This window comes from Hyperoodon ampullatus, assembly GCF_949752795.1.
Source record: "Hyperoodon ampullatus genome assembly, chromosome: 1".
Taxonomy (NCBI): Eukaryota; Metazoa; Chordata; class Mammalia; order Artiodactyla; family Ziphiidae; genus Hyperoodon; species Hyperoodon ampullatus.
Genome location: NC_136914.1, coordinates 90,962,735 through 90,988,628, shown reverse-complemented (window position 1 = coordinate 90,988,628; position 25,894 = coordinate 90,962,735). Strand labels below are relative to the sequence as shown.

Sequence of the window (25,894 nt, the reverse complement as noted above, 5' to 3'; positions counted from 1 at the left end):
CCCTTCTCCTCCAGGTTCATTATAGACTCTTAGATTTAAACATATTGGATTTTTAAAAAATTCATTATGGTAATTACCCTTATTGATGCTCAAATTATTTAATCTTTGGCCAGTGGGAGCCTTTTAAATTTGCTTACTGAGTTATTTTGACATGACTCTAGTAGTCTTTGATAGCTTCTTGATTATCTGGTATAACAAGGAGTTCCAGGCTCACATGTACATTTCCTCCCCACATGTGGTATCAGTAGTTTCTCCAAGGAGCCCTGATTCCTTCATTGGGGAATGGAATTTCAAGACCACAGTTTGAGCTGTAGGGATTCTCATTCCTAGTGGGTTGACCATTGTTTCTATGCCTTTTTGGTAGTCAGAACTAGGGGAAAATTTTTTTTTTTATGATAGAGTACCTCATGAATTCATACTGATACTTCCAATTCAGTTTCAATACTATAAGATTTTTAGTTAATCTTTTTAGTTTACATCTGTATCTTTCAACTGAAAATTCTAGTTCTCAGTGATACTAAGAATAATACAATTAGAATATTTCATAATTACTCATTTATAGTACCCCCATAATACACACAACAGTCTCAGAATAGCGGTACCAGCGTTTTGTCTGTCTGCCTTCTTTTCTCAATCCATGTTGTTGTATGAAACATTATCTGTTGCTGTGTAACAAATCACCCCAAAACTTAGTGACTTAACACAGCAAACGTTATTATCTCACAGTTGCTGTGGGTCAGTTTCTGTGGGGTGCAGCTTAACTGAGTGCCTCTAGCTCAAGGTCTCTTATAAAGCTGCAATCAAGGTGTTAGCTAGGGCTGTGTATATCCCAGGGCTCAGTTGGAGGAGCCACAAAGGAGCCTTTTGGGATGCTTTCAAATGCACTCATGTGATCATTGGTAGGTCTCAGGTCCTTTCTGGCCATTGGCTGGAGACCAGTCCCTCAGGGCTCTCCATGGGGCAGCTAACAACATGGCGCTGGTTGTTAGCTTGGAGCAAGGGAGGGAAGGGTATCCAAAATGGAATCCATGGCCTTTTTAGTAACCTGTTCTTAGAGTGACAGCCCAACACGTATGCTGCATTCTTTTATTTTTTTTTTAAGTTATTGTGGTAAAATATACATAACATAAAATGACAATTTTAATCATTTTAAAGTGTATAGTTAAGTACATTGCATTAAGTACATTGGCATTAAGTACACTGACGTTGTTGTGCAATCATCACCACCACCCATCTCCAGAACTTTTTCCAAACTGAAACTCTATAATAATTAAACACTAACTCCCCAGTCTTCCCTTCCACATCCCCTGGAAACCACTATTCTACTTTCTGTTTTTATGAATTTGACTACTCTAGGTACTTCATGAGTAGAATCATACAGTATTTGTCCTTTTCTGACATGCTTTTTTCACTCAGCATAATGTCTTCAAGGTTCATCCACATGACAGCATGTGTCAAGATTTCCTTCCTGGGGCTTCCCTGGTGGCGCAGTGGTTGAGAGTCCGCCTGCCGATGCAGGGGACACGGGTTCGTGCCCCGGTCTGGGAGGATCCCACATGCCGCGGAGCAGCTGGGCCCGTGAGCCATGGCCGCTGAGCCTGCGCGTCCGGAGCCTGTGCTCCGCAACAGGAGAGGCCACAACAGTGAGAGGCCCACGCACCGCAAAAAAAAAAAAATTTTCCTTCCTTTTTAAGGCTGAATAATATTCCATTGCATGTATATACCACATTTTGTTTACCCATTCATCTGTTGATGGACATTTGTTTCCTCCTTTTGGCTATTGTGAATAACACTTCTATGAATATTGGTGTTCTACTGCATCCTTTTCTTAGAAGCAAGTCTCCAAATCCAGTTTATACTAAAAAGGAGGTAGTTATATAACAGTGTGATACCAGGATGTGGGGATCATTGGGTCCCTCCTAGCGGCTGCCACCACACTGTTTAAGTCAGTCTTAATAATTGTTCTGTATAGTTCTGCCACCAACAGGGTATACATTTAAGTTATTTAATTTTTTAAAATAAATTTATTTATATTTTATTTATTTATTTTTGGTTATGTCAGGTCTTCGTTGCTGTGCGTGGGCTTTCTCAAATTGTGGCAAGTGGGAGCTACTCTTCGTTGTGGTGCACAGGCTTCTCATTGCAGTGGCTTCTCTTGTTGCGCAGCACGGGCTCTAGGCACGTGGGCTTCAGTAGTTGTGGCACGCGGGCTCAATAGTTGTGGCTCGCAGGCTCTAGAGCGCGGGCTCAGTAGTTGTGGCACACAGTTTTAGTTGCTCCGTGGCATGTGGGATCTTCCCAGACCAGGGCTCCAACCCGTGTCCCATGCATTGGCAGGCGGATTCTTAACCACTGTGCCACGAGAGAAGTCCCTAAGTTAACTTAATTTATTTTTGATACTTAATGACTGTTCTAAAATGTAATTTTGTTTTATAATCATGTATAATAGTTTCATGTTTCCAAAGTCAAATCCACAAAACAAGGTTTATTCAAAGGAGTCTAACTTCTATCTTTGTTTTCTCTACCGTTTTCTTTCTCTTTCTAAGTAATTATATTCTAAAACCAAGTTTAATATAAGTAGGCTATGTATTCATATGCCTCCTTAGACAAGTGATAAAATATTATATGCCTTCTTTTTTCACTTAACATATTCTGGAGATCACTCCTTAGTAGTAAATTACTAATTCCTTTTTATAGCTACATAATATCTCATTGCATGAATGAAAAAACAGAGCTATTTAACCAGTTCCCAAATGATGGGCATTTGGATTGTTTCTAATTTTTTGTAAATAGTACTGCAGTGGATAACTTTGTAATTCATATATATGTGTTTATATTTTTGCCATTGTACATTTGGGACAGATTCCTAGATGTGGAATTGCAGGGTCAAAGGGTAAATGAGTACACAGTTGTTTTTTTTTTTGTTTTTTTTTTTTGCGGTACACGGGCCTCTCACTGTTATGGCCTCTCCCATTGCGGAGTACAGTCTCCAGACGTGCAGGCTCAGCGGCCAAGGCTCACGGGCCCAGCCGCTCCGTGGCATGTGGAATCTTCCCAGACCAGGGCACAAACCCATGTCCCCTGCATCGGCAGGCGGACTCTCAACCACTGCGCCACCAGGGAAGCCCTACACAGCTTTATAGATATTGCCAGATTTATCCTGATAAGAATTATATCTTTTTGTGTTCCCATCAGTAATGTACAAGAGTGCCTCTTTGTGTATATATAACCTTATCAACAGAATATATTGTTAGAATTTTGGGTTTTTTGTCCTCATTGTAGTGTTAATTTTCATCTCTCATTATGAGTGAGATTGAGTATCTTTTTTTAACTTTAAAGTTTTATTCATAGACATTTCAGAACCATTTAAATCAACTATGGATTTTTTTAGACATAACATACCATGTTTATCTTGGACATATTAGGCTGAGTATCTTTTTATATGGTTAAGAGGCATTTGCATTTCTTTTTTTGTTAACTGTCCATTTCTTGAGCTCTTTTTCTCTAGGTTTGTTGGTGTTTTCTATTTTATAAGCTCTTTACATATTAGGAATATCAACATTTTGTCCCTTTGCTTTCTTCTTCCTGCCAGTTAAATAGAGGTAGTCTCTAATCTGCTTTTAGTTTGCTTTGTTTTACTTCTCATCCTTTTCCATTAGTGTTACATTTTTTCTTCTGGCTAAATCATTATTCAGTATTTGATGACTCCACTTCTGCAGCTCAAACCTATCCCACCATTTCTTCAAACTCAACATGCCCCAGATAGGATTCAACTTTATCCACAAACCTGATATTCCTGTGTTCCCTTTGTCAGGTATGGCGTTACCATTTTCCTACTTGGGAACTTGGAGTGATCTTTTATGGTTTATTTATTATTAATTCAGCAAGTATTTGTTGAGCACCTACCAAGTGCCAGGTACTGGACTAGGCACTAGGTAACAAATAGTCACAATCCTAGTTCTCAGGGAACAGTCTGATGGGGGAATAGGTAGTAAACAAATATACACACAAACCCATGTCTCAGTGGGTGGTAAGTATTTCAAGAGAGAATTTATGGGCTGGGACACATGATTAGATTGGAGAGGTTAGGGGGATAGCCTTTTAGAGAAAGTGACATTTAAACTGAGATTTGAAGGTCTGTTAGGGTTCACCTGGTGAAAAAAACTGGGGTTCCAGATATAGGAAACAGCATGTGGAAGGATCCTGAGGCAGAAAAGAAGTTGAACTTTTAGGAAATGATCAGACCAGTTTGGCTGGCATGTGGGGGGGGCGGGTAGAGGGCCATGAGATGTGATCGGATTTACTTTGTAAAATGATCACTCTGGCTCTAGAGGTGGAGTGGGTGTGTGTGTAGAGGTTGCTGAGGAGGCTGTGGTGGTAACCGTGAAAAGTGGAAGTGTCGCGTTCATTCTCTTAGTGACATTCTTTCAGTTCTACTCTGGTGCTTTGTTCTTTCTTCCCATGTTTTTATATCCACTGCCCTCGTTCAGAAAGTCACCTCCTGACTACTCTGATGGGTTTTTGCAAATTGGTCCCACGCGGTTTTAGTCTCTGTTCGCCAGCCAATCTGGTTCAGAAGCGAACTTTTAGAAATCACAGGTCTGTTCGTATCACTTTCTTTCTCGAAAACTCTTGGTGGCTCCCTGTGACTGTTAATGTTATGTGTCCACTTGACTGGGCTGAAGGATGCCCAGAGAGCTGGTAAAACATTATTTCTGGGTGTGTCTGTGAGTGTGCTTCCAGAAGAGATTGGCATTTGAATCAGTAGCCTAAAGAATATCCTTCCTCACCAGTGTGGGTGGGCGTCATCCAATCATTGAGGATGCAAATAGAACCAACAGGCAGAGGAAGGGTGAATTTGTTCTGTCTCCTTGAGCTGCGACTTCCATCTTCTCCTGTCCTCAGATATTTGAGTTCCTGATTCTTGGGCTTTTGGACTCTGGGACTTAAACCGGCAGCACATCACCCTCACCCCCGACCCCAAACCCCTTTGGCTTCAGACTGAGAGTTACACCATCAGCTCCTCTGTGTCTCAGGCCTTCAGACTCAGACTGAATTTTATCCCTGGCTTTCCCGGGTCTCCAGCTTGCAGGTGGCAGATCGTAGGGCTTCTCAGCCTCTGAAACTGTGGGAGCCAATTCCCATAATAAATATCCTCTTATGTATCTATATTATCCTATTGGTTTTGTTTCTCTGTAGTCTCTGAACCCTAACACACTCCCTCATTGCAGAAAAATGAAAGCCCACCTGAAATTGAAGCCTTTCTCATTTTCTTTAAGCTTCAAGGGCTGCTCCTCTGAGACTACTTTTCTTTAGGCAGCCAAGACTGATATTGTTCTACCTCTTTGTTTTTTTTTTTTGTTTGTTTGTTTTTTTGCGGTACACGGGCCTCTCACTGTTGTGGCCTCTCCCGTTGCGGAGCACAGGCTCCGGACGCGCAGGCTCAGCAGCCATGGCTCACGGACCCAGCCGCTCCGCGGCATGTGGGATCTTCCCAGACCCGGGCACGAACCCGTGTCCCCTGCATCGGCAGGCGGACTCCCAACCATTGCACCACCAGGGAAGCCCTCTACCTCTTTTTTAAAACTCATCCTCATCTTCTGTCATGACATCTCTGCCTCTTGAACCCTATTTCCCCTTCTCTCTCTTTTTTTCTCTTTCCCCTAAAGTCTCCATTCAGATCCTAACTGTTGCCCTAATCCTTAAATCTCCTCAGTCAGGTTGACTTTTAACATTTGTTGATATGTCATTTCTAAGATTCATCACAGCCTGTGTCATATTAGAAGCACTCCTGTATTTATCTGGAGTGCAAAGAATTGTGTATATTTCATTTTCTTAACAGACAAGAACTCGGTAGATATGTGTTGAATTGTAGGAGATTAGGGATCATTCCATGTGTTTAGATCCCTCACTGAAATCTCTTAAAAAAGAGGTAAGTCTCAAGTACAAGTTTATAAATATCTTGTATTGAACCTTTAGGGAGTGACCTCATTTAGAAATAGTAAAATCTGACTTCCCTTTTGAAACAGTCTTTACAGTTCAGTGGATATCAGATAATACTTAAACTCTCTGTACTAGTTTGGCAAAAATATGTTTATATGGCAATATCAGAGAGTTCTTCTGACTTACTGGGGGTATATAGAGGATTAATACTCAATTTCCATGCTGGTGGGGAGGCGTCAATAAAACCATGACTATGTAGCATATCTAAATGTACCTCTGCTTTTACCTGAGGTATCCTGCTGACTAGCTGTCCACTTCGACAACTTCTGACCGGATACCTTGCTAGGTTAAAAGTAGTGGTCTGCATGTTGACTAAGTTTAATATACTTGATTCTCATATGTGGTTTTGTTTGTATATTGGGGCCAGCCAGTATGTTTCGTTTGTGAAGAGAAGGGTCCTATCATTACTACCTACACACTTGCAAAATGATTTTATGTGTTCCATCTTTTAAAATTCTAACAGGTTTTCTTCTCTTCCTCTCTTATTCCCTCCCTTCTTCCCTCTCTCTTTTTCTTCCTATAAATGAGGTTAAGTCACTTTGTCTAAGTTAATATAGCTTTGTATTGTGTAACTGTGCTACATACATTGTGTTGCCTTCTCATATGAGGTCATTTCTCTGAACTTATAAGGGAAATGGGGTTTATACAGATTTGTCTTACATGTAGTTTTCAGATATTAATCTAACTTTTAAGTCTCTTTGGATCACCTCTTGAATTAAATGACTGTTTTTGATTTCTAATACCTATTGATGCAATAAAAGAGTTGGGAGATTATATAATCATTTCGCCTCTATACTAAATGGGATTTAATTTTGTCATTGGAAATGCAGTAGAAACTAAACCTTTTAAAGCTGTTTTTAAATTAAATTTCCTAAAGTCACATTTCAAATTTTGGGTGTTTCAGCAATGTTAACTAATGACAAGTATTTTGGTTGTATTATTTTAAGGTAAAAATATCTTAATAGAAATTTTAAATGAGCTTGCTTCAGATTAAATTAGGACATTAAGTCAGTTTCTGGAATATGAATTTTTAAAAATCACTGTGAAGTATTAACTAGGGCAGGTGCTTATAGGTAAGAATCAAATTATCATTTGGTACTGTGATCTTCAAGTTTAGAGTGATGAAGGATTTTATTTTTAAAACTAAGTATCTGTAAAACAGAAAATGTTTCAGGCAGCTCATGGTTTGACAGGTTTATGAAAGGCTTGAAAGATAAAATTGTTGTAAGTGAAATATTGCATTCAACGTAGGATTTATGTAACGAAGTAAGTGAGGGTGAAAAAAACCTGATGAGGTGGGAGAAATGACTCAGTTCCTCACTTTGCACTCTCCATTTTAAATCCTGCATGAATATTACAGCTTCAAATATAATCACAACATTAATTCAGAAGCCTGATATATTAAAAGGTAAGCTTTTGTTGTTTTATAATAACTCCATTTATACCATACTGGAACTTTCTAGAACAGTCTCCTTCTAGGACAATTTAGGGGCGGCCGTAGAGCTGGATGAGTCACACACCACACTGCCAACTCCTTAAGGTTTATGTCTATTCAGTGTTTGTGTCCTTCACTACATAGCTTGATATATCTATCAAGTTGGGCTAGTAAAGGTAGTAGAATTATGTCTATTTTCATTTATTATACTGTACCTGGTGTTACGTTTCTAGAAATGCTAAAGTTTTTTGGGAAGTTGGTCCAGAGTCAACATTCAAAAAGCATAATTCCAATGACCCTGAATCCACTAAATTGAGCCAGGGACCAAAAATTTTCTCAACGTAGAGCAGGAATAAAGGAAAAGGGGCATGCAGGGACCCAGGAGAATAAAGGATGATTTAAGTGGAGGGAAGTTGCAGTTAAACCACAGACACAGCAACTTGCATACTTGGTCAGGTTTTCCCTGTAATGTAGAAATTGCTGACACAGAATTTTGTACCTGTGAGCATCCATCTTAAGGACACATATATTTTATTTTAATTTTAACTTTTTAATTTTTTGGCCACTGTAGTTCCCCGACCAGGGATTGAACCCGCACACACTGCAGTAGAAGTGTGGAGTCTTAACCGCTGGACCACCAGGATAGCCTGGAAACATATATTTTAGATTAAAGATTATTTTAAGAATTCTGGCTGAGACAGAGAAATGTCACTTTCCTTTATAAAATTGTTCCTGGACTTCTAAATTAATAGTGAGACATTAGCAGAAGAGGATTGAATTTAGTTTTAAATAAGCATCTCTATGATTTGTTAGCCATAATATGATTTCTCCCTTTCCTCCTATTTTTTACTTTTGATAAGGCAAATTTATTCTTTCTTCATGAAATATTTAAGATAAATTACGTGTTAATTATGCTTAATTATCCTTTTTTGAAAGTTCTCTTGCTTTTGTTCTGAGGTTCAGAATCAATATAAAAACATTGAAATCATAATTGCATTTTAATTTGAGAACTTCATCTCATAACTCCGTATAACAGCTTATTCTTTTAAAATATAAAAGGATCCGGATGTGCAGTATTTCTCAGTTTATTTACTAGTCTTGTCAGTTTCCACAGCTGCAAAGTTGAACATTTACAGAAATTATGGGTTTGTTTGGGTTAAAATGAAATAACGTATGTAAAGCACCTAACCTAGTTTTTCACACATAGTAGGCCCTCAGTAATTAGTGGTGGTTATTTTTATTATTATTGGTCACTTAATTAATTTGGATTTCTAGGGCACCATTTCTTACGGTGCAGTGAACCAATTCTGAATTCTACCCTCCCATATTTGTAATTTGTTTAGACTGACTTAACCACTGTGAAGAATAAAGCCTATTGGTGGGGTGGAGCTTTTTGACTTTTGTGTGCAAGTCCTTTTAGAGTTACTGGATGTACTGGAATGTGAAAGATTAAGCTTTGTGGCATGTTCTATATGGTCATCCATAGTGACCAAACTGATTTGGAATGTTGTTTTGTTACTAACTTTGAAATGTGTTATTTTCTGTACAGATGATGTTGATCCAAATAAATTGCTTATTATCCTTTATAAATATCTAGAATGAGACGAATTGTCAATCGGTGTAAACCTCATCCGACACAGTACTTTCTTTCATAAACACAGGGAGGGAGCAATCCCAGGATAACCTTTCGGGTGATAAAGCCGGGCATGGCTGGGCAATTCAGAGGGTGTGTGATAGCACCCAATTTTGGAGCCTGTCACAATGGGAAGTCATGGCTTGGAGGCCTGTGGTGAAATAGTCATGTTTATTAAGCCTTAATATGTCACTTAAATGGCTCTTCTATCAACAGCTAGCCAGCTCCTCAAAGAGAGGCAAAAAGCCATTCATGTCATTGTAGATTGTAGCTCCAGTTACTTCCTGGCAACAGAGGCTATGCGCACCGCTTCATTGGCAGTGTCTTTCCTGTCCCACCCTCCACGTAAATTGATGACTGTCTCCCTTGTACCCAGTTGTAGCTTGAACATATTTAGGTAACTTCTCTCAAAGCATCTAAAAAGGGTTGTCAGATGTGTCTCTCTTCCAGCTTGTCTGTAAGCTCCTGGTTGGTGGTGGTCGTGTCTGTGTTAGTGTCACTTAGTGCAGATTCTGGGAGCTCAGGGTGGATCTTCAGTCTGTGTTAAGTGCACGTCTCCCTGTGGCTTGTGGAGACTCCTCAACATTAACTGGTCCAATTATATTGTTCCACATCCTCTCTAATTCTTTAAAGAAAAACCTCTAGAGGGGCTAATTCTACCGTGTATCCTGTATTTCCATTCTTATTTCTTTCTATTCTGCCAATGCAAATTCTCGATTTCCTTTATTTTTTTCAAGGAACAATTCAAGTCCTTTTCCATGTAGCTTTTTTTTTTTTTGCAGTTCGCGGGCCTCTCACTGTTGTGGCCTCTCCCGTTGCGGAGCACAGGCTCCGGACACGCAGGCTCAGCAGCCATGGCTCACGGGCCCAGCCGCTCCGCGGCATGTGGGATCTTCCCGGACTGGGGCACGAACCGGTGTCCCCTGCATCGGCAGGCGGACTCTCAACCACTGTGCCACCAGGGAAGCCCAGCAGTTTAATTTGATTCTGAGTTTTAGAGTAATTTTACAGTGAATTATTTTTATACCTTTTATGGGCAAAGTAACACGAATAGTATTTGTTTTGTGACACATATATTAATATATATACACACGTATATACCTGTACAATACATATGTATTTTAACACTTTTATGCTTATAAGTTTGCAAATAATATACAGTAGCATTGATTTTACATTTAATAGAGTGTGGAAAACATACATTTAAATGACAGAAACCTTTACATTTATGCTTATTTTGTATATTATTAGTTGAATTTAATCTTTATTTAGTGCTTTATTATTATTATTATTTTTTTGCATTACGTGGGCCTCTCACTGCTGTGGCCTCTCCCGTTGCGGAGCACAGGCTCCAGACGCACAGGCTCAGCGGCCATGGCCCACAGGCCCAGCCGCTCCATGGCACGTGGGATCTTCCCAGACCAGGGCACGAACCCATGTCCCCTGCATCGGCAGGCGGACTCTCAACCACTGCGCCACCAGGGAAGCCCTAGTGCTTTATTATTTTTATGAAAGTTGGTTTGCTAGGCACTGTGGGAGTTTTAAAGTGAATTTCTTGCCCTTTAGGGGCTCATAATCTCAGAGCTAACTCTTAGAACCACAGAATTTTAGAACAGGAAGAGATTTAAGAGATTTAAGAGATTCTCGTGTGTGTGTGTGTGTGTGTGTGTGTGTGTGTGTGTGTGTGTGTGTGTTTTAAGCAGCAGTCCTTTGATTCCTGCCTACTTCAGTGTCTCCTGTCCTCCACTCCTTATCCTCCCAGATAAGTACTAATGTCATTTTTCTATGAAGGGTTGACAGGACTTCATCTTCTTTATTTAGTAAACAGGAGGAGATACAGGCCTTTTTTTTTTTTTTTTTTCAGGCCAATTTCTTAGTTCAGTTATTTAAAACTGTGAAGTCAAGAAATCATTCTAGGGCTTCCCTGGTGGCGCAGTGGTTGAGAGTCCGCCTGCCGATGCAGGGGACACGGGTTCGTGCCCCAGTCCGGGAAGATCCCACATGCCGCGGAGCGGCTGGGCCTGTGAGCCGTGGCTGCTGAGCCTGCATGTCCAGAGCCTGTGCTCCGCAACGGGAGAGGCCACAACAGTGAGAGGCCCACGTACTGCAAAAAAAAAAAAAAAAAAAAAAAAAAAAAAAAGAAATCATTCTAACTATAACACTTTTTAAAAATAGGTGGGAGACTATCACAGTGTATTATATATTATTTCAAATGTATCATATGGGTGTATATATATTGGGTTGTTATAGAAAATGTATTATATGTTCATTTATGTAAAATGCATTTTTTTCTTTACTGCAGTGAAAAGAGTTTAGAAAACATGTCCTAGTCTATTTCACCCTTGCTTTAAACCTGGGGAACAGCCCAAATATATTACTTATTCTTTTTGCTATGCTCTCTTGTCATCATGACCTGACTCCAAGGTAAAGTGTTTTCTAACCAGTTAGAAATATACAGAGGTGATATTTTCCCCCAGTACATAAAGATGTGCAGCAAGGTGGTGTTTTCATTACATTGGTCTTGCTTGCATGCCTCTGGGTACAAATAAACACTTTGGTGGATCTAACTGTTAATCTGTAAGAATTGTTTATGATGTGCCTAACTTGGTACCAAGATGTGATTTAAGCACCAAGAGAATTTGGATTATTTAATACTAGTACATAATAAAACTACTTATCAAATGTTCATGTGGGCACATACAGAGGCATAATTGTATTCTTGTAATGCACAGTATAAATACTAATATTGTTTTGGAGAATCAGCATGGTATGCTGAAGCAATGGTTTGGAAAAAGGCATTGTAGTATGTTTTTAATCTGTGGGAATTACTGGCAAGTGTAATTGAGAGATTCTAAATACTGTAGTTGTTTACTTCACTTTTGAATTTGGCTTAAATATTTTTGGTCTTTTTATTTTTTTAAATAATTATTTAATTATTATGATAGACGTTTAACCATAATTGTTCTGTAGATTTTAATAATTTTATCTCTTAAAGATTTATTTTAAAACAACTTCCGCTGACTAAAGATATTTAATATTTAACATTTATGTTTAATATTTAAGTATTTATATAGAAATATAAACATATAAACATGCTTATAGATATTTATACTATATCTTTAGAGAAATATTACATTTAACATTTAAATTTAATATTTAAATATTTAATGATAAATATTTAAACAGAGAGGATAGTGGAATGAATGTTCATGTGCCTGTTCCTCAGCTTCAACCTTGATCAACTCTTTGTTAACTCTACCCATTCCCATCCCCCAATTCCCACTTATTTTGATGCAGTTCCTCTGTCATAACACATCATCTGTAAATATTTCAGGATGTATTTCTGAAAGACAAGGACTTCTATTTCTAGACATACAAAGTAGAATCTTAATCTTTTTGAGGAATGTACTGAAGTTATGAACACTCAAATTGTGTTTGGGATGTTAGAGTGATATAAAGGAAAAGTGAGCTCCTTTAAATAGAATAAATGGAAAAAGAGAAATACCTGATAAGCAGTGGTATCAAAACACAATAGAAAAGTTAACAATGAAAAAGCCAATTAATAGCTTTTAAATATCCATGGAGAAAGTGGAGAAATTGGCAGTTCTGAATACTTAGTGTCTACATTCTGTACAGGTTACTAAGGAGTAAGGCGAAGTGTATTTCATACCATTTGAGATAGAAATTCTGTTTCTAGACTCTTTCTTGAGGGAAAAATCAAAGATGTGTACAAAGACTGCCAATCAAGATATTCACTGCAATATTATTTATAGAGTGAAGAATTGAACCTAATGTTCAATACCTGTGGAAGGATGTAATGCACATAGTATATTTATAAAATTTTACAGTATTTTGTAACCAGTAGAAATGGTAAAACATACCAATTGTATAAAATGTTGAATGCGTATTGAAAGACCTGAAACAAATTAACCCAGATATTTACATGAATTAATAGTGGCTATCTCTTGGTGTTAGAATTATGAATAATTTTTAATTTCTTCATTTCTTTCTTTTTTAGAAATGTTGCAGATTTTGTCTATCAGCATATGTTATATGAGTTAATAAATAATAATAAACATTTGAGTACTTACTATGTGTCAAACACTATTTAAGCACTTTTCATCTAAAAGCGAATTCTCATAATAGCCCTGAGAGGTTTTATAATCCTTATTTTGCAGATGAGGAAATGGTCATAGAGAGATTGAATACCTTGACAATTTGAGTCTATCCTTCTAAGTTTATTGTTTGCTTCTAAATGTAGTTTTATCTCCAATAATTAGGAAGATACTGTAAATACTGTTTTGTTTTTCTACATATTACTTAAAGATATGTGGTGAATATTATGGCATATTAGTTAAAAAATATGATTTTTAATTGATGGATAACATTTCATCTAGTGAATATACCGTGATTTTTTTTCAACTGGTCCTTTGTTTTTGTTCTGCCCCTCCCCTCCAGTATTTTGCTCATAGGAATAATGGTACAATGGTATCTTTGTGAATAAATCTCTATGTGCATTTCTGATTATCTTCCTAGAAAAATCATTTAGAAGTGGAATTATTGGGTCAAAGAGCATAAGCATTTTTAAAGGCTTTTGATACAAGTTATGAGACTGCAGGTAACAAATGATCATTCTTCCTTAAACTTAGAGAAATTGTTTTGGAGCTATAAATTTGAGAGAAATAGGTCATCTAAACATCAGTGGGAATTTGTGCTTTCATAGTTGCTCTTACAAAAGTGAGGCTTCTCTAAACTTGCTGGAGACTATAAACACAGAGAAAAAGAGAAAAGACAAACTTTGGAGATTAAATTGAGGCCATTTACTTGCTCTGTGACCTTTCACAGCTACTTATTCATTTTTCTAATTAACTTAAAATTTAGATTAGCCTTGAAACCTTTTTACTGTAAATTGTTTTATATAACATCTAAAATACACATATCAAATTTTCATGAATTTTCTTTAATGTTTGATCTTTTAGGACCTCAGGATCATAATTAGGTAGAGAAATTTCAAATGTATGATTTAAAAACTTATAGGCATATAAGGCATAAGACATTGTGATTAGAGACAGTAATAACCCTAAAAGTGTTTTAGATGTTGTATTTTTAAATAAGAAAGCTTTTTTCTAGGGGGTCACTCTCTTTTTGTGAAAAGCAAGAACAAAAATTTGGGGGTAATTGATGGTTTCTGTTAGGGTTAAATAAGGTTTTATTGTGGTTTCTCTTGAGCATATATCTTCTTCCAGGGACTGTGGTGACTTCTACAGAGACTTTAGCTGAAGATTTGAGCAGAGGGAGGGGGATTTTAACTTAAGAAGGTCCAGAGAATAATTAATGAAATCAGAAAATTTACCTATGAAGCTACCAAAGAGGTTAGGATCAATTTCTTTCTGGAAAAACCAAGATTGATAAAGTGTACTCTGACAGCCTGTAAATTTGTGAGAGGGAAAAATGGAATAAATAGAAAACATTTTATTGAAATTTGAATGCCTTAAGTATTTTTATTTTTTTTTACATCTTTATTGGAGTATAATTGCTTAACAATGGTGTGTTAGTTTCTGCTTTATAACAAAGTGAATCAGTTATACATATACATATGTTCCCATATCCCCTCCCTCTTGCGTCTCCCTCCCACCCTCCCTATCCCACCCCTCCAGGCGGTCACAAAGCACCGAGCTGATCTCCCTGTGCTATGCGGCTGCTTCCCACTAGCTATCTACCTTACGTTTGGTAGTGTATATATGTCCATGCCTCTCTTTCGCTTTGTCACAGCTTACCCTTCCCCCTCCCCATATCCTCAAGTCCATTCTCTAGCAGGTCTGTGTCTTTATTCCTGTCTTACCCCTAGGTTGTTCACGACATGTTTTTTCTTCTTAAATTCCATATATATGTGTTAGCATACGGTATTTGTCTTTCTCTTTCTGACTTACTTCACTCTGTATGACAGACTCTAGGTCTATCCACCTCACTACAAATAGCTCAATTTCGTTTCTTTTTCTGGCTGAGTAATATTCCATTGTGTATATGTGTCACATCTTCTTTATCCATTAATCCGATGATGGACACTTAGGTTGTTTCCATCTCTGGGCTATTGTAAATAGGGCTGCAATGAACATTTTGGTACATGACTCTTTTTTTTTGGGTGGTACGCGGGCCTCTCACTGTCATGGCCTCTCCTGCTGTGGAGCACAGGCTCCGGACGCGCAGGCCCAGCGGCCATGGCTCACGGGCCCAGCCGCTCCGCGGCATGTGGGATCTTCCCGGACCAGAGCACGAACCCACATCCCCTGCATCGGCAGGCGGACTCCCAACCACTGCGCCACCAGGGAAGCCCCACATGACTCTTTTTGAATTATGGTTTTCTCAGGGTATATGCCCAGTAGTGGGATTGCTGGGTCATATGGTAGTTGTATTTGTAGTTTTTAAAGGAACCTCCATACTGTTCTCCATAGTGGCTGTACCAATTCACATTCCCACCAGCAGTGCAAGAGTGTTCCCTTTTTTCCACACCCTCTCCAGCATTTATTGTTTCTAGATTTTTTGATGATGGCCATTCTGACTGGTATGAGGTGATATCTCATTGTAGTTTTGATTTGCATTTCTCTAATGATTAAAGATGTTGAGCTTTCTTTCATGTGTTTGTTGGCAGTCTGTATATCTTCTGTGGAGAAATGTCTATTTAGGTCTTCTGCCCATTTTTGGATTGGGTTGTTTGTTTTTTTGCTATTGAGCTGCATGAGCTGCTTATAAATTTTGGAGATTAATCCTTTGTCAGTTGCTTCATTTGCAAATATTTTCTCCCATTCTGAGGCTTGTCGTTTGGTCTTGTTTATGGTTTCCTTTGCTGTGCAAAAGCTTTTAAGTTTCATTAGGTCCCATGTGTTTATTTTTGTCTTTATTTCCATTTCTCTAGGAGGTGGCTCAAAAAGGATCTTGCTGTGATTTATGTCATAGAGTGTTCTGCCTATGTTTTCCTCTAAGAGTTTAATAGTTTCTGGCCTTACATTTAGGTCTTTGATCCATTTTGAGCTTATTTTTGTGTATGGTGTTAGGGAGTGATCTAATCTCATACTTTTACATGTCCCTGTCCAGTTTTCCCAGCACCACTTATTGAAGAGGCTGTCCTTTCTCCACTGTACATTCCTGCCTCCTTTATCAAAGATAAGTTGACCATATGTGCGTGAGTTTATCTCTGGGATTTCTATACTGTTCCATTGATTTATCTTTCTGTTTCTGGGCCAGTACCATACTGTCTTGATTACTGTAGCTTTGTAGTATAGTCTGAAGTCAGGGAGCCTGATTCCTCCAGCTCCGTTTTTCGTTCTCACGATTGCTTTGGCTATTCGGGGTCTTTTGTGTTTCCATACAAGTTGTGAAATTCTTTTGTTCTAGTTCTGTGAAAAATGCCAATGGTAGTTTGATAGGGATTGCATTGAACCTGTAGATTGCTTTGGGTAGTAGAGTCATTTTCACAATGTTGATTCTTCCAATCCAAGAACATGGTATATCTCTCCATCTATTTGTATCATTTTTAATTTCTTTCATCAGTGTCTTATAATTTTCTGCATACAGGTCTTTTGTCTCCTTAGGTAGGTTTATTCCTAGATATTTTATTCTTTTTGTTGCAATGGTAAATGGGAGTGTTTTCTTGATTTCACTTTCAGATTTTTCATCATTAGTATATAGGAATGCCAGAGATTTCTGTGCATTAATTTTGTATCCTGCAACTTTACCAAATTCATTGATTAGCTCTAGTAGTTTTCTGGTAGCATCTATGTATAGTATCATGTCATCTTGCCTTAAGTATTTTAATGGGGAAGAAAAAAGTACAGTCGGTCCTCTGTATCTGAGTCTTCCACATCCACAAATTCAACTAACCTTGGATCAAAAATATTTAGAAAAAAAATCCCAGAAAGTTCCAAAAAACAAAACTTGAATTTGCTGCTTCCCACAGCATTAACATTGTGTATACAACTATTTACATAGCGTTTACATTGTATTAGGTATTATAAGTAATCTAGAGAGGATTTAAAGCATATGGGAGGATTTGAGTGGGTTATATGCAAATACTACACACTTTTATATAAGGGACTTGAGCATCTGATGATTTTGGTTTCCACAAAAAGTCCTGGAACCAATACCCTCTGGATACTGAGGGATGACTGTACTACTTCTTTATACTATGAATAGTAAAATTATGAAACTCTCAACTATAAATGGTAGACATAGAAAATAAGCATAAGGAGGATTTTTTCAGGTTTTTAATCCATAATTAATGATTGGATTATAAAGGTTCATAACCCTGAAAAATTAGGTATATGTGCATTTTGGAAGGAGAGTCCTCCAAAACTTTTTTCAGATTCTCAAAAGGATGACTTCAAAAAAATTCAAAATCAAAATTCAAGCTCCTACTTGAAGGTAAGCTCTGTGAGGCTAGGGACTTTTGTCTTTTCTGTTCACTCCTCTGTCCCTGGTTCGTGGCACATAGTTCTGCTCAATAAATATTTGTTAAAGGTATGGTTTTTGTAAATTTATGTGTGGCATAGATACAGCAATGGATTTTTAAAAATTAGGGATATAAGAAAATTCCAGATTTAGTGAGGTTGATGTCTTACTTGGCTGTTTCTATATTTGTCCGAAATTTTTCTTTTTGTTTAAGTCTAGATGAGTAGGTAGGGCATTTGTATGATAATTTTGTGGTCGAATTCCTGTTTTTTCTGTGCCAACAGAAATGCTGTAGAATGGGTTAGAAATACTATAGAAATGTAATGCTGTAGAAATGTAACAGGAAAATTGTTCTAAACAATACATATTCATTCATCAGTCTATTAGAAAATGTACTTTGGCGCTGTTTTCATTTGATTCAGTGAATTAAATTGTTATAGAAAAACTTCCCCTTAAATTTGAGAATGGAAAATTTTCCTAATTGTTTTCATTAAACCAAGTGGTATGGCAGTAACTGCTATTGTGGCTAAAAATGTAAAATCAACAAAATGTTGAAAAATTTACGTGCAGAGAACATTGCTTTATCAGCAAGAGATTTAGAGTTTTGCAGTGAAGCCCAATTATTCTAGCTCAGTACCATTATATGGCATTTTTAGCAGGTGATATAATGTAATCTGTGATTGCATTAGTCAGCATTATAAGTTTCCATACTTCTTAAAATTGAAATTTGGTAGAAGGTTAAAAGAATGACAAAAGATTAAAGTGCAGGTTTGTTTTAAAAATTGTAAAAATTATAACATTTCTAAAATAAGAGAAAAAGTGAATTTCTAAAAATTGAAGTGTGATGGAACCAGTGTTAATTTATGAATCATTAATTTTCTTTCTTAATTAAAGGGATGACTGTAAATTCTTTATCTTAATGACTTTTGCCAGCCAGACAGAAAAGATAATTTGAGTAATTATTTGCTGCCTGCATTTGAGTCTTTGTGAATAGATTTTTCACATTTTCCATAATCTTCAGCAGATTTAAAAAGTCATTGCATTTTACATTTTCCACACTTATTTTGCTGTTACAAATAGGAGCTATGATTATTCTAATTTATTAAAAAATCATTGCATCATTTTAAGAGGCCTTCCAATATTCCCAGAATACTTTCAATAGAAGGGCAGGAATTTTCCCTTATAGATTTCATATTTTGCAATGTGGTTTCTTTCTTTAGTTGAAATATGATTGAATCATTAGGTCACCACACATTCCATTATTCAAGTATAAGTACAGAATACATTTTGAAGTGAAATTTAGAGTTTCAAGTTGGAATCTGTGAAGTAATTTAGCTTAATCTTTTGACCCAGTGGTGTAACCCTTTCTATAGCATTTCTAACAATCTTTGCCTAAAAACTCAGTGAGTAGGAACTCTATTTCTTTATGAAGCAGCTTTTAAAAATGAATTATATAGTAATTTTTTATTTTTATTATGTTGAGCTCAAATCTACCTTGTGCTAGGCACCATAACTTCCTGTTTTCCTTTTCAAATTATGAAGTATTCCAAGTCTGTAAGTATTGAGAGTACTTATAATGAACATCACTGAGATTCATTTATTCTTAATTTCTACTCTGCTTGAGATTATCATTTTCTGTATCAATGTATATCAGAGACTTTTATGTCACGTCTTACTACAATTAGGATACATTAGATTTGTGGCATTTCTGTTCTTTATTATTCTCGTAATTCTTTTCAGAAAGGAAATGAGGTTAATGTGTTATCTGAGCACCCATTCAACTTTCTCTTTTACTTTCTAGACTGAAGCGAAGCAGGGTTGTCCCTGAAGGACCTCATTTGACCTAAGAATCCTCCCAAGCCCCAGAGCTGGGCCACTGTTCTCTTTATTTATTACACATGGAAGCTTCTAGATCATTAGTTTTGCTGAAGGTTTAAAGCCTTGGTCCTGTAAAGCTTGTGCTGTTTGACTATTTACAGTCTTATCTTCAGTGTTGTCAAACACCAACTGACCTCCTCAAGTCACTCTTGTTTATATGACTTTTTTCTTTTAAAATAAGAAACAACAGGCTTGGTCATGTGTATACTGTGACCACAGTTACCTAACCTCTCTGACCTTGACCATCTCAAAAGCAGTAGTATAAAAATGGTAATAAAAATTACTCTTCTTGTAGATAAAATATTCTCCAAATTAATCAAGGGAAATGAAAAATAAAAATGAGTTCCATGTTAGATGATACATATGGAGACAAGGTGAAAGTGCAATTGATAGGAAAAAAAGAAAAAAAAACCCCCAAAGAACCAACAACCCAAACCACACCCAAACGAAACGAAAACAAAAACCCATCCCTGCTAAAAATGATTATAACCTATAAAGAAAGCCAGGGAAGTATAAACCAAATATTTTCCAGGGTAACTAAAGACAAAACTTTGTTTATTTTATCAAAAGTGAAAGTGGAAAATAGGAAGGCTGTATCTCTACTAGAGAGGTATTGAAAATTCTAGGCAAACATTGGGAAGTCTTAAAATGACAGTGCTCTGACAGTGTGGTTATAAGAAGAGAAAACATATATAAAAAGCATGGCATTAGCCCTTGATGTGTCTGAGCAGAAGAATATTCAAAAATGAAGCAAAAAGAAAGATGTAGACATGGTAGTACAAATCAATCCTAGATGCAATTTTTGCAGTATTCCTAAAACTGCTTTGTCCTCCAGCAGTACTTGGTTTTGTGATTTGTCCTAGAAGACAAAGTGAAAAATAGTTTAAATTTCATTAAATACACACCAGCACATGACTGTGCTCTGCTCACTATGTACAAGAAATGGTATGCTATTTGTCAGATAAACTTTTATTTGCTTTGAGGGAGAAATAATTCCATTAACCTTATATAAAATAAAGGATAAAAAGTTATGGCAGAATTGTAGATATCTTCTTGTTAATAGATTCAGAAATATTTGGTGGGGCAGTCAAAAATTCCATAAGTCTGAATGATATCTGATTATGAACAAGTGCATCTAAGTTACTATTTTGTTCATATTTACCAGTTTTGGGGCTTCAAAGATTTGGTTTTAGTCATGATTTAGTTGATTATACCTCTGAATAAATGAAATATCATTATATTTTTTTCTAAGTTGGCTAAAGGAATTTCAGATTAAGAAGTTTTAAGTACAAAATTAATATTTCAGCAAGTAGTTCTTTCTGTTGGGTTGGGGATTAAATTCATTAAACAGAAAAAGTAGTAGGAAACCGGATGTGATTTAAAATGAAGTTGATTAGAGTTTCAATGACAAATTAAAAATGTGTCCTATTTAACTGTTGAAAAATGCACAGACCTTTCATGGTTATAAAAACATGGAATGTGCATGATTACATGTGAGGCCTTATATGTGGTAAAAGGGTAACTCCCTATGGTCATTGGTTTCATTCTTAGTAGCCATCAAATTATTACATATAAGGTATAGTAGTTCACAATCCATGACCCGCTCAGAGTTATTATAATAGGACTTTGAAAAATATACATCCTAAACACTGTCTGTAGATGGGATAAATATTAGGCCTAGTGGGTATATGAACTGTTTTGCAAATCTGATTAATTTAGTGAATAAAATGAAAATGGATTTAATGTATTATTGAACAGTTAAGGTATTAATGTATTCATTCAGTCATAGCCTAGTAAAAGCATCATGGCTTGTCACTGCAAAGAGAAGAAAGGAAAAAAACTATAGATTAAAAGGGATTTAAGAGAGACAGTAACAATTGCCTGTATGGATTTTGTTTAGATCTGGATTAGAACAAACTGTTTAAAAAAACACTTATGAGAAAGTTGGGGAAATTTGAGCACTGATTGGTAGTTGATGTTGTAAAGAAATTATTTTGAATTTATTGTAGATATTATAATGATACTGCCTTATGTTTAAAAAGCAAATCTTTGTCTTAGAGAGATACATACAGAATTATCTACAGATGAAGTGGTATAATGCCTGGAATTTGCTTCAGAATGATCCAGAGTGGTGGGAGTTGGGTGGGGGTGTGAAAATATAAATGCAACATGACTTGCTGTGAGTTAACAATTGTGGGTTCATTATACTAGTCTTAATAATTTTGCATTAGTTTGAAATTTTTCATAATAAAATGTTAGAAAAAAGTGTAATGCAACATTAATTGAAAGAGGATAACTGTAGCACCAGGTGACACTGCAATATAATATATTCAGAAGTAAGGGTAGATATGAGTCACACACAGATGTACTTTTTATAAACATATCTAATGTGTCAATCTCATGTTTTTTCTTCAGAGCTGAAGCCGTTTATTTGAATCTTGGATGATTCACACCTAAATGCTTAATTCTCAGAACTGCTCAAGAGTCCCACAGCCAGGATTAGATGATCCAACTTACCACCAAGAAATTACTGTCTTGAATTCTACGGTAAGATGATAATAAATATTCTAAAGGCTAAATAGTGACCATGAGGTCTAAAAAGATTTTTAAATGCTGTCTTTGAGTGACTAGCCTTTATTATAATTTCTCAGTCCTGTAACTCTTATACCAAGAGTTCAAGGTTGTGATGATCAACCAAAGATCTTAGAAATATCAACATGCAAACAAGGCTTTATGGTATTTCCCTGTTATAGATTCAGCATAGATTCAGCTAGTAACAGATACTGGAGTGCCATGCTTTCCCTCTTGCTGTATGTCTCAGGGTGGGTCCTCCAAAAACTGATGCTAGAAGGGAGTTTGGCTTCCGGGATGTTTATTAGGGATCAACCACCTATAAAGAGAGGAGGTTATTGGGCAGAGGAAATTGAAGTGTAATGTAGGCTCAACAAAGCCTTAGCCAACTGAGACAAGGGAGTCTTGTAGTTGTGAGAGTTAAGCTTCTTGGGGATGGAGACATGTCCTTAATGCCTTTGCATTGGGTACAGGCCTTTAAAGAAGTTGCTCAGCAAATATTTGTTGAATGAAGGAAATCTGAGAAAAATCTTGTGGTCCCTCCTGTAACACCTAATCTTTGCCCTTCCTTTTTCCAGTTGAAAGTGTGGTTTAGAACAGTGAGGTTAACAGTGACATACATGGTTGTCTTGTACATCATGGACAAACATGAAGGTAACTTGTCCTCCATAATCAGCATGTGTTGCATACCACTGTGTTCCTGGGCTCCACAGATAAGGAAGACCTACAATGGGACCTGAGGAAAACCACACATATAAGTTTTAAAGCAGCAGTCCCCAACCTTTTTGGCACCAGGGACCGGTTTCGTGGAAGACAGTTTTTCCACAGATTGGGGGTGGGGATGGTTCAGGTGGTAATGCGAGTGATGGGGAATGATGGGGAGGAGCAGGTGAAGCTTTACTCGCTTGCCCGCCGCTCACTTCCTGCTGTGCAGCCCGGGGGCTGGGGACACCTGTTTTAAAGAATATGAGACTGTATCAGTAAAGAGGAAACAAACAAAAAAACAACATGGATCTAGAGGGTATTATGCTAAGTGAAGTAAGTCAGGCAGAGAAAGACAAATACCATGTGATTTCATTTATATGTGGAATCTCAAAAACAAAACAAAGGAACACACATAAAACAGAAACAGACTCACAGATACAGTGAACAAACAGGGGCTTGCCAGAAGGGAGGGTGTTGGCGATATGGGTGAGATAGGTGAAGAAGATTAAGAGGTACACATTTCCAATTATAAAATAAATAAGTCATGGAGATGTAGCGTACAGCATAGGGAATATAGTCAGTAATATTGTAATGACTTTGTATGGTGACAGGTGGTAACTAGACTTAGGGTGATCTTTTCATAATTATAAAAATATCAAATTCCTATGTTGTAAACCTGAAACTAGTATAATATTGTAAGTCAGTTATCCTTCAGTTAAAAAAAAATGAATGAACGAGGGACTTCCCTGGTGGTCCAGTGGTTAAGAATCCGCCTTCCAGTGCAGGGGATGTGGGTTCGACCCCTCATTTGGGGAACTGAGATCCCACATGCTGTGGGGCAACTAAGCCCCTGCGCCGCAACTACTGGGCCCTCACGCCACAACTAGAGAGAAGCCCCTGCGCCACAAAGAAGAGCCTGCGCACCATAACGAAAGATCCTGCATGCTGCAACAAAGATCCCACGTGCTGCAACTAAGACCCAACGCAGCCAAATAAATTAAAAAAAAAAAAAAAAAAGAATGAATGAGGTAACATGGAAAAAACAAAAACCCTGTAAGATACAGTGATAACTCCTAGGCTATTAAGGGATATGGATTATGGTTCTAACCAGTTTGTTTTTTCTGTGTGTAGGGAATAGGCTGATCAGATATGAATTTTTAATCCTCTTATGCTCCAGGGTTAAGAGAGAATTTACTTCTGAGAAGGACTTTTAAATTATTTTATTTTATTTTATTTTTTTGAGAAGGACTTTTTAAAAAAGTCAGTGTTTTTTTCTAGTTGGTACAGTCCTGTTTTAGGGCAAGAAATTTGAGTCCTTTACTTGAGTTCTTGTTGGGGTTTTTTTTCCCCTTTTTACTGTAGGATTCCATGAGACAGGATTTGCATTAATAAATCCTCTAAATTTTCTCTGAACCTTAATACTACATTAATGCTTTATGTGTAGAGGACTTTTACTTAACATCTTTTAAATGAATGAAATAGAGAATAATTGACTTCATTATTAATGTGGCAGAAGAATAAGGATTAAAAACTCGACAATTCAGACCAGAAATTTCCTTGTTTTTATATTATAACAATTTTCCTTGATATCTGTGTAGACAATTTTATGCTTCATCTTTTAATATATGTAGACCATTTTCTTCATATTGAGTGTTGGAAGAGTGAGATTGTGTTTGTGTTTCACTAAGTGAATCAGATTTTTTTTATTATTAAAATGTGTATCCTTCAAAGTTATCAATTTGATTAGTTTAGGGATGTTTACGTCTTATCTGTTCCCATTTTTTTTTTTCCATTTCTTTCTTGTCACTTCGTAACCCCACCAGAGGGCAGGCAAAGGAAGGGAGAAAAGACATTAATTTAAGTTCACAAAGTCTTATGTAGGCACCTTTTACTGGCACATTTTGTCATGCTTCTGGATTGTAGTAAGGCAGTAGGATCAGCTACTTTTGCTATTTTAAAATATTTAGTAGAATGCTCAGTTATTTGGAAATAAATTGTGTAAGGTTGATTACTGGGTTCATTTATTAAATATTTATACTTTAAACTGTTCAACTTTATTTTCTTAGATTCATACATTTTAAATTATCAATTTTTTTTTAGTAATTCATGCCAAGGTTTCCTTTGCTACTGTTGATACTTATGATTGATTATAATGAAGAGGTTTTTGTGTGTGTGTTTAAAAGTATATTGGGATGTTCATAATACAGTATAGTTTTAAATTACTCCTTTTCACCTCCTGTAAAACTTGATGTTCCTGCGGTCTATTAGTGAGTTTTCAGAATGATAAGAATTATCTTTTGAATACAAGTTACTGTTTCACATTTAAGTTGTTCAGTGTATTTAAAAATGACACACCTCGGACCAAAGTAAATTTGTCTTAACATTATCACAGTGTAGGTTTTCAAAGTCTAAATGTTAAACTAGATGGATGCTAAACATTTTATAGTCCCAGTATTGCTGTTGACACCCATTGTACATGTACATGTACATGTATATATGAAGTGCAGTTTCACAGTCGGTAGCTGTTTGACTTCTTATCAGTATGAACAGCAAATGTCCTAAAAATCAGCTTCAAAACAGCTGGCAGTCGACCCACCTAAGTTCATATGACGTTTCTTTGCTCTTTGACACAAAGAGTGGACCTTACCTTCTCATCAAGGAAGTTGGTACAAGCACCTTTCTGTGTGCTCGTGGGCCCAGTAATGTAGAAGAACCTTAAAATGGACTTTTTGAAGAGAGTTGTTCCTCCCATTCATTCGGGAGATGTGGTTTTGGACACTAGAGAGAGTTTTCAGGAAAGTCGTCCAAGATTGCTGAAGTTGAAACCTCTTAGTTTGCTTTCATCAGAGAAGACTGTAGATGAGGAGAGTGGCCACAGTAATTATGACAAACACCAACATCAGCAACTAGGTAAAGTAAAAATGTATTTTCAATCCTTTAATAAAAACTATTTTAGAAAAGTAAAATTATTTTTACAAGTATGAATTCTAGTGAGCATAAATCTTTATTTTGAAAATCAAGTTTAAATACTAAAAAGAATTTAAAAATAGAGTAAATATATAGTTGGCCTAAATTTTTTTAGTATCAAAATTTTGCTTTGAGTTTACATGGAGAAATATTGATTGCTATAGATCAAGATAAAGCCATTAATAAAGTTAACAGTTTAGTGATCTTGGAAAATATTTTTATGTTGAAGGATTATACTTAATGAAAAAAGTGTTATT

At 36.6% G+C, this 25,894-nt stretch overlaps 1 protein-coding gene across 1 annotated transcript in view; it reads left to right on the top strand.

Annotated features, from left to right (window-relative positions):
- The window catches only part of FRYL (FRY like transcription coactivator), a gene marked incomplete at its 3' end in the record, with an annotated part of 206,784 nt that overhangs the window by 4,582 nt on the left and 176,308 nt on the right, over positions 1-25,894 (top strand). The window contains exon 2 of the mRNA XM_079707243.1: positions 21,810-21,941. The remainder of the gene's footprint in view (positions 1-21,809; positions 21,942-25,894) is intronic.